Source organism: Phalacrocorax aristotelis, chromosome 2, assembly GCF_949628215.1.
Source record: "Phalacrocorax aristotelis chromosome 2, bGulAri2.1, whole genome shotgun sequence".
Lineage (NCBI taxonomy): Eukaryota > Metazoa > Chordata > Aves > Suliformes > Phalacrocoracidae > Phalacrocorax > Phalacrocorax aristotelis.
The window spans coordinates 134609967-134625415 of record NC_134277.1 but is presented as its reverse complement, the minus strand read 5'-3'; the positions used below and the strand labels follow the sequence as shown (position 1 = coordinate 134625415).

Genomic DNA, 15449 nt, shown 5'->3' with positions numbered 1-15449 from the left:
CTGAACACTTCTATCTCATCAGTCATGTGATTAAACAAAACTATTTTGCATCTCTGGGATAAGAAAATTTAGGTATCTGTGTAACAAAAATAATTTTTACCTTTATCTAAGTAAGTCATTTTAAGTAATTTTTTAAAATAGAATGAAAATACTATTCCAACAGCATTTTATGAGCTATGACACACCCATACATGCTGCCTTTCCAAATAAAACAGAAACAGGACTGGTCTGAAGCTCCATTTGGGGGCCTGGAATGTATTTCAGGTCTTTCTGAAAAATCAGTTACGATACCTTTAAGAGAAACAAGCTGAAAATAGAATCTGACTCAACTAGGTCTTCTTTGCAAGTTAGTCGTTGAAAATCATATAAGAAAGATCACTTGAGACTGCTATAAATTCAGCATAACTAAGTTTGAACTCAACCCCTAGTTTCTAACAGAAAAAAAAAAAATCAAAGGTGAAAATAAAATTGCTAAATACTTCAAAGACAGCATGCAGTTTCAGCAGCTTTCAATGAATTGCTTCCAGAAGCAGTTGCTGATCAAACTCTAATGAAGGCTTATTTCATGTATTCCTTCATTCAAAATAGAAGAGTTTTCACAGAAAACTGTTTTCAGTCCTACTTTTGTCATTCATTCACTCATGGTCAAAGAATGGCCCACAACTGGAAGCCGAGACCTGCTGCTTAGTCTGTAACCATCAAAGTCAGAGGGGGTACTTCTGCGAGCTAAGTTATAGATGTGCATTACTGCTGTTAACATGGAAGGCACGTCTTTTTGCAGAAATGTATGAAGAGTGGTCAGCTTTTGGGACTTTTATTGAAAGTCTCATGACGGATGCTATACAATCTCAGCTTATGGAGTTATGCAAGAAAGTCAGATTTCACTGGAAAACAAAGCAGAATAAAATAATGTCATAGTTGTGGGAAAACAGAAGAAGAAGGAGAAAAAGAAGAAGAAACAGTCAAAAAAACTCCACCACCATTTCCAAAGGCTTAAGCAAAAAGGAAGCCTAAAGCTTAACCCCAAATGTGTCATAATCAACTCTCAATTATCCAGGGTACTATACGGGTGGGGTTACTTAAATAAAGCAAAACCATATGTAAACTACACTAAGAGAACACTTTTAGTAGGTTCACTTTTGAAGTAATTCACTTACTTTCACTTATAAATAGCTATCTATGGAATGAAGGAACAGCATTAAATCTCAGCAAGCAGAGCAGGCCTGGTAGGAGCAATATTTATTTTCTGTCATGTATGCTGCAGCAATGGGCAGCAGCCAGTGGTGTGGCCAGCAGATGGGCTCTGGTCAAGCCACAGCCCAGGTAATCTATTCACAGATAATTCAAATTTGACTGCTTTATAAATCTCAGGAATTTTAATGCAGTCTCATGACTGTTGAGTTATGGAGTCAAAAATATTACAAACTGTCAAAAAATACAAGCCACCCTCCAAAAACCTTCCCCCAATTAAATTCTCTTGGCTGTAACTTAGAAAAACTGTAACCCTTGTAAAAACCTTTTTACTGAATGTCTCCACCTATGTTTTTTCCCTCCAGCTACAAGCATATGAAAAAAGTAGTTGAGAAATGAAGAAGTTGTGAAATTTGGTAATTGGGTTAATGACAATAATAAAAAGAAACCCTTGAAAAATTGAGGACAAAAAAATCTTTTATTGGAAAGATGTTTTCCTCCTCAGATGAATTATAGATCAACTCTGTGGAAAATACTGTTTGATAATTATTCTAGGGCTCCTATGATTAAGAAAACAGTACACAGCCTGTTCCTTTTTAAAGTGTCCCCACCCTTGCTTAAGCAGAAATGCAGTTACAATAATTTTATGGTACATAAAATGAAAACAGTTGGCCTTCCAAGTAACAGTGAAGCAACATACACAGTTTTATAGATGTACAGTATCATTTAGAACCCTGCTGTTTCATTTGAATTGTATTGAATCTTTTTTTATCATTTCTTCATCTAACCTAATTTGCCTAAACCCCTTATTTAATATTCCTCCTACTGTTTGTTTATTTCTCACTGAAAAAGCATAATAGCAACAGAAACAGTAATATAATATAAATAAAGGCTAGAACTGGTGGTATGTCTTCTTAGAAGTGTGAACACTCGTCTATCTCCTTCGAGTCCGGTGTTTCAAGGCTTTTCTTTGTTAGGGGAGAATTTAATAAGACAAATAATCAGTCATGAAGAATGAAGTAGAACTCTGCTAGTGACTGCTGAGCCCAAATGATGCATTGTACAAGAAAGAAGACAATACAGTAATTCTTTGTAATAGAGGACACCAAAATAACAAGAAGCACACAACACAAGTTCTAAACTATTATAATGAACTCCGGGACCAAAGACCAGATCTTAGGTTTTGATAAGGTTGTTTTTCATTGCTTCAGCAGCACACAGATGCATAAAAGATGGTTTAAATGGCTGGGAGGAAAGCCTTAAAATGAAAAGGATGCCCAGTGGCACAGAGCCAATGTAGCTGGTTCATTCAAAGTGGACATTAGCAATTCCTGTGTGTAGAATAAGATATTCCAAACAGCCTTAAGCTGACCTAAATTACACCAGTTTCAAAAATCTTGGGAATGTCTGAAATTTACCTCGGTTAACTCCCCATTTTCAAGTGTAGAGTCACACTGGGACAACAGAGCAATTCTGGAGGCAAGTACATTTGTTAACACTCATGGAAAAAGAATATTAAAAAGTTAAAAGTTCTTAAGGAGCTGGAAAGAAAATAAAGCTTGGTTTACTATCTACATTTTGAAAATGAGAAAGCACATCAAACTTTCTTCTTGAATGGAGCTATTAAATCTATTACAGAGGAAGTAAACTGAAGTTTATAAGAATCTTACCCTCTGAGAATTTCGATGGGTAAAAGCTGTGGAAATTCCACTTTATTGCCACCGTTCCGCCTACCACAAGGGAGCACTTGTAATATTGATTAAATTGGACATGGACAGCAGAAAAATATGTAACAGTTATCAAAGCCTACAAGTGCAAGAAAACAAAACCAGAAATTCCATTTGTTATTGTAGGGTCTAGAAAAATAAGATGGGATGTATCTTAAATGCAACAGCAAAACAGTAGCGCCTGTGTTTGTGTCAGGTTTTGGAGAAACTGCCATACCTAATTCTCAATTTCCAGAAGCACCAGTTTAAACCCAGAGCCAGCTTACCTCTTGGAAACCACAGATACAGTTATAACTTGGCCCCTATCTCCTGACCTGAGCCAGACATCATTAATTCTATCATTCCAACCATATCTATGGCTTTACGCTTCAATATTTAGACCTCAAGAAGCTTCACATGCAATACTTCCCAAACTGAAAATGGTTGCAAGCAAAGTGGATCTCATTCCTTTCTAGCAAGCTGGCTGTGAAAAGATTCTTTGGCACCTGTGAACAATCGGGCTTTTTTTGCCCTTTGGATACATTAATCAGATATCTCACTGCAGACTTTGGGGAGCAATACAAATGTTACAGGAAGGTGCCATCTTACAAACTACAAAATCAGGCACTAAATGCCTGGGTTGTTTGTAGTTAAATATTTGTATTAATAAAGCTATGACCAATTTTCTGGAGAAGGGCTTTCCCTTCATCTTTTTTGAGCAAAGGCTGAATATTTATTTGTTTGCCCATTTTTAGGTGTATTTTCAATCAATTCCAAAAGGGGACCCCATTAAATATTCTTCTGAAAAAATTGACTACATTAAGGATGCTCATAATTTTCACGATATCCATGAAATTATATACTGCTGTTTTGAAAGAACAATCTTAATTCAGTGTAACATAAATTAACCAAGAGATCCTCCTTTCTAAAGGCCTTATTCAAAGAGCTTTCTAATTCTAACTTGCCTTAAAATTAACCAATGTGGAGATACTCTCTTTCTCTGTCATAGCTTATCATTATGTAAGAAACCTCATATTTTCCTAAAATACAGCATCTGCTCTTAATCTATCAACGATCTTCAGATTATTTTCCATATCACAATTGCTATGCCACTTATGCAAAAGTGTCTTCAAAAATCTTCAATGGTTGTAAAAGATTAGTACCACCCACCAAAGGGTTTGCTCTCCCTCATGAAGTGCTTGACATTTGCACTGCTTTCTCAAGTCTGTTCCTTTAGACTACTGAATTAGGAGTTGGACTTTTCCTCCAATTATTTTGTACATTTTGCAAATCACAGGATAAATAAAAATCACTTGGGAAAATAATTTCACATATTCTGAACAAGAAAAAACCCCATGTTGTCCACATTGCAACTAGTAACATTGCTTTTCAGATATCAGTGCGCTGCCAAGATTTCTGATATGAGAAGTAGGTTGGAAGCACCTCTACTTCTGAATTGTCATGACAGTATTTGAGCTCAATTTTCTTGATTAAAAAATTCTAACAATATGGGGTTGTCAGCAAATATATCTAGAAGACTTAAGAGGTTCTGTGGAAATCAGTCTGTATGGAATGAAACCGAATAATGAAAAACAGTACAACACGTACATCCCCCAATGGTGAATAATATGTCAGACAGAAAAACGCATTAGCTCAGCCACTATGTATCTATAATGCATTTATTTCACTGGAATCTTTATGAAAACTAAACATACAGCTTTGGTTATTGTTACTTAACCAGCTCAATGAAATAAAGGAAGAGGGACCAACAGATGAACATTTTAGGTTTTGAAGCCACCAGGATAAAATTATTTGATTCACAGCTACACCTAATATAGCTGAGTAACATAAACACTAATATCCTGTTTCTTACCCTGGATAGCAAATCTTGTACTGCTTAAATCTAGCTCATCTTGAACTAATGCTACTTTATAAAAAGAAGATAAAAGCTTATCAAATATTCTTGAGAAATCTCTGAAAACAGTAAATACCAGTCCTTCATTACATGCTCCGGAACAAAGTCAGAATTCTGCTAAGTTCCTAGAGCGGAGCACAACTAACTGGAAGTTTGGATGTTTCATAAGCGAGTTTCACCAAAGGTATCATACACTGAGATTCCAGGCCCATGTGTCATGCCCTGAAACATCTGCAACAGAACATAACATTCTTAATAAATGAGATAAATAAAAGTGTGCATTTAATGAAATAATTCTGAAAATATATCTATTCATCCACACAGATGAAAAGCTGTTTATGATTTTCCTTGGTGGGAAAGGAAATTTATAAGAGAGGTTTTTCAGTTCTGTTGAAATACACCTGGAGTATTTCTATGAGAAGACAACACATGAGTTTAGCAGTGTGAAAATATATATGCCACAAAGATTTTGATAAAAAGAATGCGTGCAATCATTCATACCTCCTTACATACATCAGTAATAAAGAAAAAGCATTCTATTTTATCATATTTAATAACACACCGAAAAAAGCCACACATACTTTAGAGTTACGTAATATATTTCTATGTTTTAGTGGAAGGGAAGGTAACTACTTAGAAAATGTAGGTTTGCATTTTTATGCTAAATTAATGCTAATTATATTACCACTTATACCACATTCTCATCCCACTCTTGCAAATTGCTACAAACAATTAAGAGCAAAAATCTATTCAAGCTAACAAAATGACAAGTTTTCTGCTACTTCAGAGTATTTTTAGGTATGGTATGTTCTTAGCCTGAGTTGGTTTTCATCTGTTCCTGTAATTCACAAGTCCTCAAAATAACTCTGTAACTCACTCTCTCTGGTTCCACACACCACCCCCCCCCCCTTTTTTTTTTTTTTTTTACACTGTTTAATCAGGATGGGGATCTGAACTGTGAGTTTATCCAAACCAATCTCCTTTTAGTGCTTGGGTTTTCTGCTGTGCCAAACCACTTCTGGTGTTTCAAGCAAGGCAATGACAGCATACCTTCTTGTTATTATTTATGCATGGAAGGCCAAACCAAATGCTTGGGTGGGTCGCTGAAGACATGAAGTAGGTAGTTTTTTCCATCCACAGGACCCCATTTACATTTAAATGAACTTGCTGCTTGTGAAAGATTGGCTCCAGCAGAGAATACCACATGACCACAGACATTGAAATTAAATCACAATCACAAGGATAGAAGCCACCAACATACTGCTAAAAACAACCTACAACACATATCAGCATTGCCTTATATATGTCAGTAATAAAGAGAAAATGTTCCATTTTATTTTATAAGATGCATCCCACGATATTTTCTTAATCCACATGTATAATAGGATACTGCTGCTCAAAGCGAGTCAAACAAGTAGCACACAAAGCTACCTCTGCCATAACTGAATTTCTCACGAGGGGTAGGAAAATTGTCATGTACAGCTCCAGGCTTTAAATGGATGATTTCTCCTGGCTGATGCTGGAGTGGCACTGACTTGACAAATGTGGGAAAGTCCTCAGCTGTGAGATGGGGGCTTAGGTTGTGGGCTCTTGGTCAATTGAAAGGTTGCATTAAATGTAAATTATAGGACTGTTACTTAGATATATACCCTTCTCAACCAGGTGAAAGGCAAACAGCGCCCTGCACTAATTCACAGATGAACTGGTGATAGGCTTGCTGAATAAGGCAAGCAGGCAGGCAGCAGGCAATTATAATCCTCATCTTTGAAGGAAGGAAAGGTATTTTTATATAAAACCATATTAAATTTCCTTTTTTAAGTGCCTCTATGTATTTCTCTTTTCAATTTATATGGAAAAGTATTAGGCAAAAATCTACAGCAGAACTGGCAGTAAATATCACAGTAACAATTGCTCTTTTATTAAATATTTATTGAAATAAATTCCTGTGCTTTCTCATTTTTCTTCTTCTGCTTCCAATATTTATTTACAGCTGATTATTAACATCTGCCAGTGTAACAGTTTCATCTGTACAGAAGCCGAAGGGTAAAAAAGTCACACACCCCCTCTAACATGACCTGTAGTTAGACAGAAAACAGTTTTCCCAGTCACCGCTTGGCTTCCTGTCTGTGACCTCTGAAAAGCATTGGAGGCCAGGGTTAATGGCCTTTCCAATCTCTGTGATAAGAATTCATTTTGTTCTATTACCAGCAGTTATCTCAGGAGCCTGCTGCATCACTTCAGCAGGGTTCAATCAATGAGAGGACCTAATGAAGTAACCAGCTGTAGCTCTATTTCCCTGGTCAACTCTATCAGACAAATAAGATCTATCAGTCACATCTTAAGGCTGATCCTAGAAACAGCATCCTCACATGCTGAACCCATATGCATATGAACTAATGACACCTGGCCATTTTTTTTTAATCTTCCCTTTTAATATGGCTTTTCTAACAGAAAAGGGAGCGAAATGGGTTTGAAATGTAGCATTAAGAGGACAATAATGCTGGATTAAGAAATAGTGGATTTTCAGAACAGCAGGAAGCATTTGTATTAATAGCAAAAATAGAGTAAATTATATTGCCTGACAGATTTTTTTTTTCCCAAGCAACCCTTATTCTCCTTAGATGGTACTCTTGAAAAGAAAAAAATATTTTGTTTATTATTTTCTGCTGTAAATTACTATATGTAATAAACAGTTTTAATTATGAGACTTAATTTTTAGTTTGTCACTTAGAAAGGAAACATAATTACAGTAATACTTCTCAGTCAAATGTCAGTCAAAATAACTGTCAGTCAATTTTATTTTATATTTAAGTCACATCACTGAAAAACGTTACTTTTGACAAAATTATATATATATTATTTTGTGATTTGTTATAAACTTTGTCCGCTTGTACTTCAAAAACGGCTTAATTACTTAGAAGTACGAATCTTTTCTAAAAGGCACTGGATTTGAAAATTGAAAAATAAGGAAAATAATGATAAAGGACAACTTCAGAGCTGCGTACATCAAAGTGTGACTTTATAATTAATTAGAGGGTATAGGAGAAAAATGAAATTCATATTGCTTGTACCAAAATGTCCAGTCTGACTTCATCACTAAGTGTGACAAACTAAGTTGTAACAGGCCACCACAGGGAAATTACTGAAAGTGCTGTGGAAAGGCATGTTAGAAGAGTGTTGTATTTGCTGAAATGTTGAAAGCCACATGTAGCTAAGTTTATTTTATTAGGCTAATCGCAACAAATCTCATGAAATGAAATTTGTATCCTTTTAACTTAACTGTGTGCTTTGTCAAATTGAAATGAAAGAAAGTCTGGCTATGTGCTGCCATGGAGAGAGATGATACCCAATAAATAAAGCTAAAAATTATAACTATTCAAGATGCACAGACATCGTGCACAGAAGTGTCTATATAATTAAAAACTAAGTATCATTTTGCATAGAGTAACACAACTGTTGGATTACGACACACAAATTCCAGAGTACATGTGCTTCAAATAAGTGCTTATACCTCTTTTCCCTGTGAGCAAAACAAGGGCATTCTTCTTTTGCAGTCTGCCTGCATTAATAAAACGATAGGAATATTACTTATACAATCAAAGGAAATCCAAGAAATCTTCCTTTTTAATTTTAAACCACCTTAATGAAAAACAAGGGGAAGAATGTGTTTTAATAGTGCAGTTTGGTATTTAAGGAAAGCACATTTCTGCCATAGTTACCTAGGTACATTTGAAAAGGACTGAAATATCTATGCCACATATGTAAACAGATAAGATTATGCCTAGCAGGCATTTTGGGAACATCTGTCAATTTTTTTATGGAACGCACTGATTGTGGGCTATTGATTGCATTTAAACAAAGTTGTTTCAAAAAAAAATCAGCTAACAATTCGTGTAGAAAGGACTGATCAATATTTAAATGACTCTCTCTATTGATTTAAAATTAACTTTCAATTAAGAGATCCATAGGACTCTTAACTGCGACACTTATCCATTCAAGAGAAAATAAAGGTACATTTATCGATACACTTAAACAGCAGTGGCTGGTTTCCTATTGATTCAGTCATTTGCGCTGGGATTCGTTAGCGTCATCTGACTTTAACTCGCTTCCTAGGTCTTCACAGTGTGCAATACTGCAAGATGCAGGAATGTACAAAACGATACAGGGGAAGCGAACAGAATTAGAAGACGTATGCAGAGGTAAGTCATGCTTACACTTTTTATGTCTCCTGATGAAGAAAGAGCCCATTTAAAAACTGTCTAGTTTTTGGTTTTGGTCAGGAACAAATTCCTGTCAACAGACCTGTTATGTACAGTTTGGAACAGGAAACATATAGATGAATGAAATCTTTAATATTGATAGATAACGGTTCTATTGGCTCCTATCAACTCTGAAAAGATCACCTATTTGTTTGTATTGATTAACCTATAATCAATAAGAACTTAAGCCCATTGTTTGCAGAATGTTTTTAAGTGGCAGTATTGTGATGCCCTGAATATGTTAATCCATATATATATATACACACACATATGATATTTAAGGCCAATATAATTTAATATTGTAATTATGGAATCAGCTGTCATATAGATTTTTAATGATTTACTGAGACATTTGAAAGTAAATATTAAGTGTGTATCTCTGTTTTAGAGAAAAACTCAAATATATTTGTACTAAACAAATATATACTACAATAGCACAGCTATAACTGTAAACATGTGCAAAAGCATCAGCACATTTAGGAACACAAATTAAAACCAGGACTGTAATTACATACTTCATTATTTATATGTATTCTGGATATTTTAGTATACTAAGGAAGCTGGACATGTAATCTCTATAGTTAATAATAGACCAAATTCATCCCAGGTGTAATTTCATTGAAGTCAATGGACCTGGAACTGCACCTGGAATGAATTTGGCCCAATGCTATGAATGCCTCCTGACTCTCTCCAGCCTAGATTTACATATAAGATATAACACAAAAATGAAATAAAAATAGAAGATGTCCAGGAGGCATAGCATGTTTACAGAGCAGAGTGGTAATAACCTTGCCTGATATATATGTGGCAGTGCTTCGCTTAGCCAGAGAGTATCATTGGGAATGGGGGAGGGTTAACTCTGACGGTGGCTTAGGTTTGCCTGTGTCCCTTCGTGTCACTGCCTATTTCTTTCTCTTTTTCTCTCTCTGTTTTGGAAGCCTATGAGGCCCAGAACCACCCAGTGAAATGAAGCTACCCCAAACTGACCCATTTATTACCTATTCATTTGCTGTGATGTAATCTCCAGAAGGTAAAAAATGCTGCAATATAGTAATGTTGAAACATTAAGACCTGTTTTGATCAACTGAGATTATTCCTTAAACTGAGAATCCCAAAAGGAATGTGTACAAAATCCAACTTGCATATGTGATAATCAACATTTTATTTTTAAAAAATTAGGTTTTGCTAACAAACCTGACCAAATGCTTTGAAACCTGTGTGCTTTTTATATTATGATGAGCTGCTGCTTCCACTATTTATTCTTTTCTCTGAGCACTAAAGGTTAAATCATACTTACCAAATGCTCATTTGCAGAGTTATGATATGAATCAGTGATATCTTTAGGATCATAATAACACAGAAAACTAGTTATGGCCTTTTGCTGATGGGTGGGAGTCAAGATCAGAAAGACCAGTGTGCAAAAGCAAAGCAAATACCCCCTCCTAAAACGTCTAAATCACATAATGTTAGTGTAACATAATTTGGAATATATTATGATGGTTACAATTACTAAAAAGTGCATGACGCCGTTATTTCCAACTGGAAATTAGATGATTATACTAATTAAGTGATAGCAGGTGGCACAGGATGACTGCTACAATCTTCTGTGATGTGCAGAGAGATGCATGGTTCACTGTCTAAAACACTCAGGAATAGTAGCAATTGGCTTAAGCAGTATCCTGTCCCAGGATGCAGAATAAGGATTCACTTTGATTTAACACTTCCTTATCACATCAAAGAGGTGAAGAGGCATCTTTATGGATTGGCTTAGGAAAGCAAAAATGCTACTGGTTCAGCTTCTACCCTTGTAACTAACATCTCTTGGTATAACAGAATTACAATATGAAATGAATTCCAATAGAATAATGTAATTCTGAAATGCCAGCAACCTTAATTTAAATTGCAATTGGCCTAAATTCATCATTACTGCTTTTACCTTCCTCAGTTCAGAATTGCCATAGGTGAGCTACTGAGAGTCTCTAAGTCAAGCAAACTGGAAATACTGTAATAAAATATATATTTCTCTGGCAATAAAAGCACTAAATACTTTTAAGAACCAATGCAGTCATTAAATACATTTGAGATTTAACTCAAATCTACTAAGCAGTATTTACACATTATTTTTACAGCAGGATTTGAAGATTATTCACAATTGCATTAAGTTAGACAAATAATCCTCTAGTTCTGTGAGTCATTCCAGAGCTTGTTTTTCTTGTCCTCTCTTCTCTACATACAGACTGAAGGCTAAATCATCACTATTGATTAGTTTTCCAGATCAGCCATCGTTAGTTTAAATACTGAGATGTGGTTAAGACACGACTCTCTTTTTTTCAGACTTCCATATGTTTCTGGAGTGTGACCTCAGTTTAACAATGGCAGGGGAGTCGATCTGTTGAAGAAGAACCACGCTGTGCGAGAATGCAACCAACATATGCCTAAGAGGCAACCCAAGTGATTCTTATAAATGATGGAAAATAAACGTTATCTAATTTCTGAAAATCTCTTATCTAGCTTTATCTGTCTCTGTAGCATTCATTTCAGTTTTGTTATTGTATTTCTTACTTACAGATCAAAAGCACAGCTGATAAGACTTGAGTTTAGATATATTTGTAACATGCTATGATATCTTATAGCATAGCTAGTTCATTTTAAAAATTACTGCCTTCTTCCTCTACATCTCCCAAAGCCTTACCTATGCCACAATTTCAAGTAATCTTTGTGTCACCTGAATTTTCACAGGTGAATACAAGAGAAAGCCAGGTTGGACAGTATAAGGAGAAAAACTATTTTTTTTCCCCTAGGATGCTGTGCATTACATTATGGTGGCATTCTCTTCTTAGTGATGAAGAGTGCAACCTAAGGACACCCTACTCTTCTTCTTCCACAAAAGTTCGCATAGTTGTATGCACTATGATAACAGCAAGTACAGTGCAGAAGATGTCTGTGGCAAGGACAAAAAAGAAAGGCTCTCCAGCTTACAAGCCTAAATGAACATTTTTTTTCTTTAGAGTGAAACGTGGAAGTTTGTGAAAACCACTCATCTCCTTTTTTTTATGCTTTAATAGAACTAAATGGAACGGAACTAAACTTCTGATTACAAAAAATGCCTTATCTCCTCCATGAATACTAAACTGCTCAGCATTTAGAATAGTATTATGCAAGCATTCTTCTGTGAATTGATATAACAGTTGCATCTTTTCCAGGACAAAATTTAAGCAAATTTCCCACAATGAACATGACAAATACCTCCCTCTCTGTGGCTAAAATAAAAACCTTTACTCCTGCACCCCAGGACATTCAATTATCTGTACAAATGGGAATAATGGTAGACAGCTACTCAGAAGCAGCTATTGGAGAAATTTGAACTTGTTGTTCAACTAAAGAAAATAACATTATCGCACTATAGGCACGAGGCCGACTCTCTTACCCTTGCATGGCACTGATTAGTTCAGCCTTAGCTGAACAAAAATCCTTAATCTTCTCTTTTTAATATTGAAGAGGTAAACCCTCTTTCACCTGCATGTGGAGTCTCCTTTTCATCAAAGCTCAGGAGATTCCAGCAACAAAATCAATGTATGCATGTTCAGAGCAGTTTTCAGGGTTTTGTAAGACAAATCTTTCAAATAGGAGCTAGTTTAATGCTATTGAGCTGAGTTTCGATCTGACAGAGTGAGTGAACAACACAGAAACAGTTCACTTACCACTGCTCACACTACAGGAGGTGGGAATCAGGTACAGCTCTGTACAAATACAGCTGTGCAATTTCTCAGTAAACTCTTACCGTAGCTAATCCAATGTTAAATGCAGCAGCACAGTGTTTAAACAAACAAAGATTTAAGAAAGAAATGCAATTTATTTCTCTATAGTAATGAGAGATAATGGCTGTTTTCTCATCAAACTGGTGAAAATTAAGACTAGTTCCAATGAATTTAACAGAGTTGTGCTAGTACTAAACTGATTTTAACCGGAGCATTGTCAGGCTCTGTGTTCTAACAGAAAGTTATATCTGAACTATGATTAACAACTACCCTGTTCTGCGTTTTCCTCCTCTTTTAAAACTTCCAACAAAATGTTTTCTGTATTTTTTGAAGGAAAAAGTACCTTTTAAAAATATTAGCTTAATTTTATTACCTGACATTGTAGATTAATATGAGTTGTAGTACAGCTTTGCACAGACAGATATTTTTGTTCCTCTGCTCTGAATTTTTGAATGCCAATACAAGCAAGTTAGGATCAGAGACATTTTATTCCTCTTCTGAGAAAATGGTATTACAGACACATGTCCATATCACCATTATACTATGACAGTCTCAGTGATCATACATATGATTAGAAAAATGATCACTAGTCATTTCTTGAGTTATGCAGTATCTGGAATAATACAGTGTTTGCTTCCTCTGTACTGTTTATATTTCTTCCTTTTAATAAACAAATTGATGAGACTTCTAAAATGCTTAGAGTAAATACACAACCCAAGTGGCAAAGTCTAAAATAAAATGAATCAAACAAAAAGAACAATACTTTAAATTTGTATATTAGTGTGACAAAATGCCCACGCTACACACTTAGTTGTGGCTTTTGCCAATTCCAGATTTATCAATGGGACAATATTCTACTAAGACAATCAGGGGCTAAAGAGAATAGCATTTGCACTCATTTAGTTTAAATACCAAGTTCTTGGCCCAGAAGAGCGCAAACATCAACTTTTCCTGTCATTATTCAGTTCAAACCCACAGCTCAAAGTAAACAAGAAGTGTAATTATGTTGTTGTATTAACTCTGTGTTAGCCCCGAATGATCTTCCTTTCAGGATGTGCAGGTAAGGTTACTAAGTTCTCATGAAAAGGGACAAATTAGTACATTTTCTTCTGATGTGTTTAAACATCTGCAGAATTCTGGTTAGTGTATATATAAAATACACTTCTGTAATCCATACAGAAGTACTAGATGGAATAATGGATCAACGCATCAATGCAAGTTTCACACACTGTACGATACAAACAGACCAGTATAAACTATAAGAGTGAAAAAAAATTACAAGATTTGGTGTAGGTTCGTCATATTAGCAAATTTCCAGCAGGCCAGTCATCCTCCTTATATTAAAAAAGTCTATTACCTGCTGTAATTGAATAAGTCTCTGATAATTACAACATCAGCATTTTAATAGTATATAAATAACCTCTCCCCTAATAACCATTTTGCTAAATTTTTCACATATTGCAGTATTATGAAAGGAGGTTCTTGGTAAAGTACTTTACCCTTTCAACAACAATTAATAATTTAATTAACAGGTCATTTTTAAAAAAAACAAAAGCTTATGTAGATAAAACAAGGAGGTCCACAGTTGAAAGGCGAACTCTCTTTTATGCTATAATCATGGCTTCATGGCTGTAGTAGTATAAAATTTTTTCATGGCTTGTTTCTCTTTCAGTGCAGCTTTTCAGTAGAAATGATACCGGCTTTTTGGTGCCATGAATAAAACCCTGTGCATGTGTTTCAAAATACAAGTGCATCCATCTGGTTTGGAACTTAAAAAGAGGCATTTCCCCATGCCAACTAATTTTCCACAAGTACATTTGTGTATTTGTTTTTCAAAGAACCCATAGAAATAGGCATGTCACTGCAGTCTTGACATTATGAATTAGAGGGGAAATACACTGTCAGCAACAGAAACGGAATCTTCCCCCACCAAGCATTTAGACAGTCACACCTTCCTTTTCCCTGGTATCAGGGAAGGCAAGTGAGGTGCATGGCTCAGAAAAACACTGTCAGACAGAAGATGCAATCCGCATTCATGCATAGACTGAGTAAGAAGCTAAGCATCTGAAAAGCGTTGAATCATGGGTGACCCTGTAGCATAACAGAACTGTGTTAAATGAATGGCTGACAATCACAATTGTGGTTCACATAGCCATAATATTCAGAGAACATAATAAGAGCTGCAACATTAATGTTTTCAGGCTTTATAATCAGTGTCATATTTTGCTAATTTCCAGGCACTTTATTTACTTCATGACAGAGAATGCCCCAGTTAAACTTATATCTACTGCCAGAATTTCAAAATGTCATCTTGAGTTTTATAGAAACCTCATTCTTTTTAGAAGTAATTAGCTAAGGCATAGTTTGTATGGCAATTAAAAACCACTTGCTTGCAGAAGCTTGTAAGCATTATGTAATTTTTTTAAACTACACGTACATATGCGTATTCTTGCCTCCAGCTTAAATACAGTGAATGTTGTAGTTGGTTGCACAGGAATTGTCTCAAGAACATTAAAGCAAGCCAAACACGATTGTATTCCAACTAAAATTGCTCTCTTTATACCGTGTATTGAAACTTGATAACTGTTGGTTATAAAATTCCTTTGATTTTCTGCAGGTA

General features: G+C 35.4%; 1 protein-coding gene and 1 long non-coding RNA gene across 3 annotated transcripts in view; one reads left to right on the top strand and one right to left on the bottom strand.

Moving 5' to 3' along the window:
- ZFHX4 (zinc finger homeobox 4) overlaps nt 1–15449 on the bottom strand; it is a 154266-nt gene that overhangs the window by 42310 nt on the left and 96507 nt on the right. The window lies entirely within an intron of this gene.
- Nucleotides 8909–11598, top strand: LOC142053505 (uncharacterized). Its single transcript, XR_012659241.1, has 3 exons — nt 8909–9011; nt 10010–10101; nt 11406–11598. It is a non-coding gene; the product is annotated as an uncharacterized LOC142053505 (long non-coding RNA).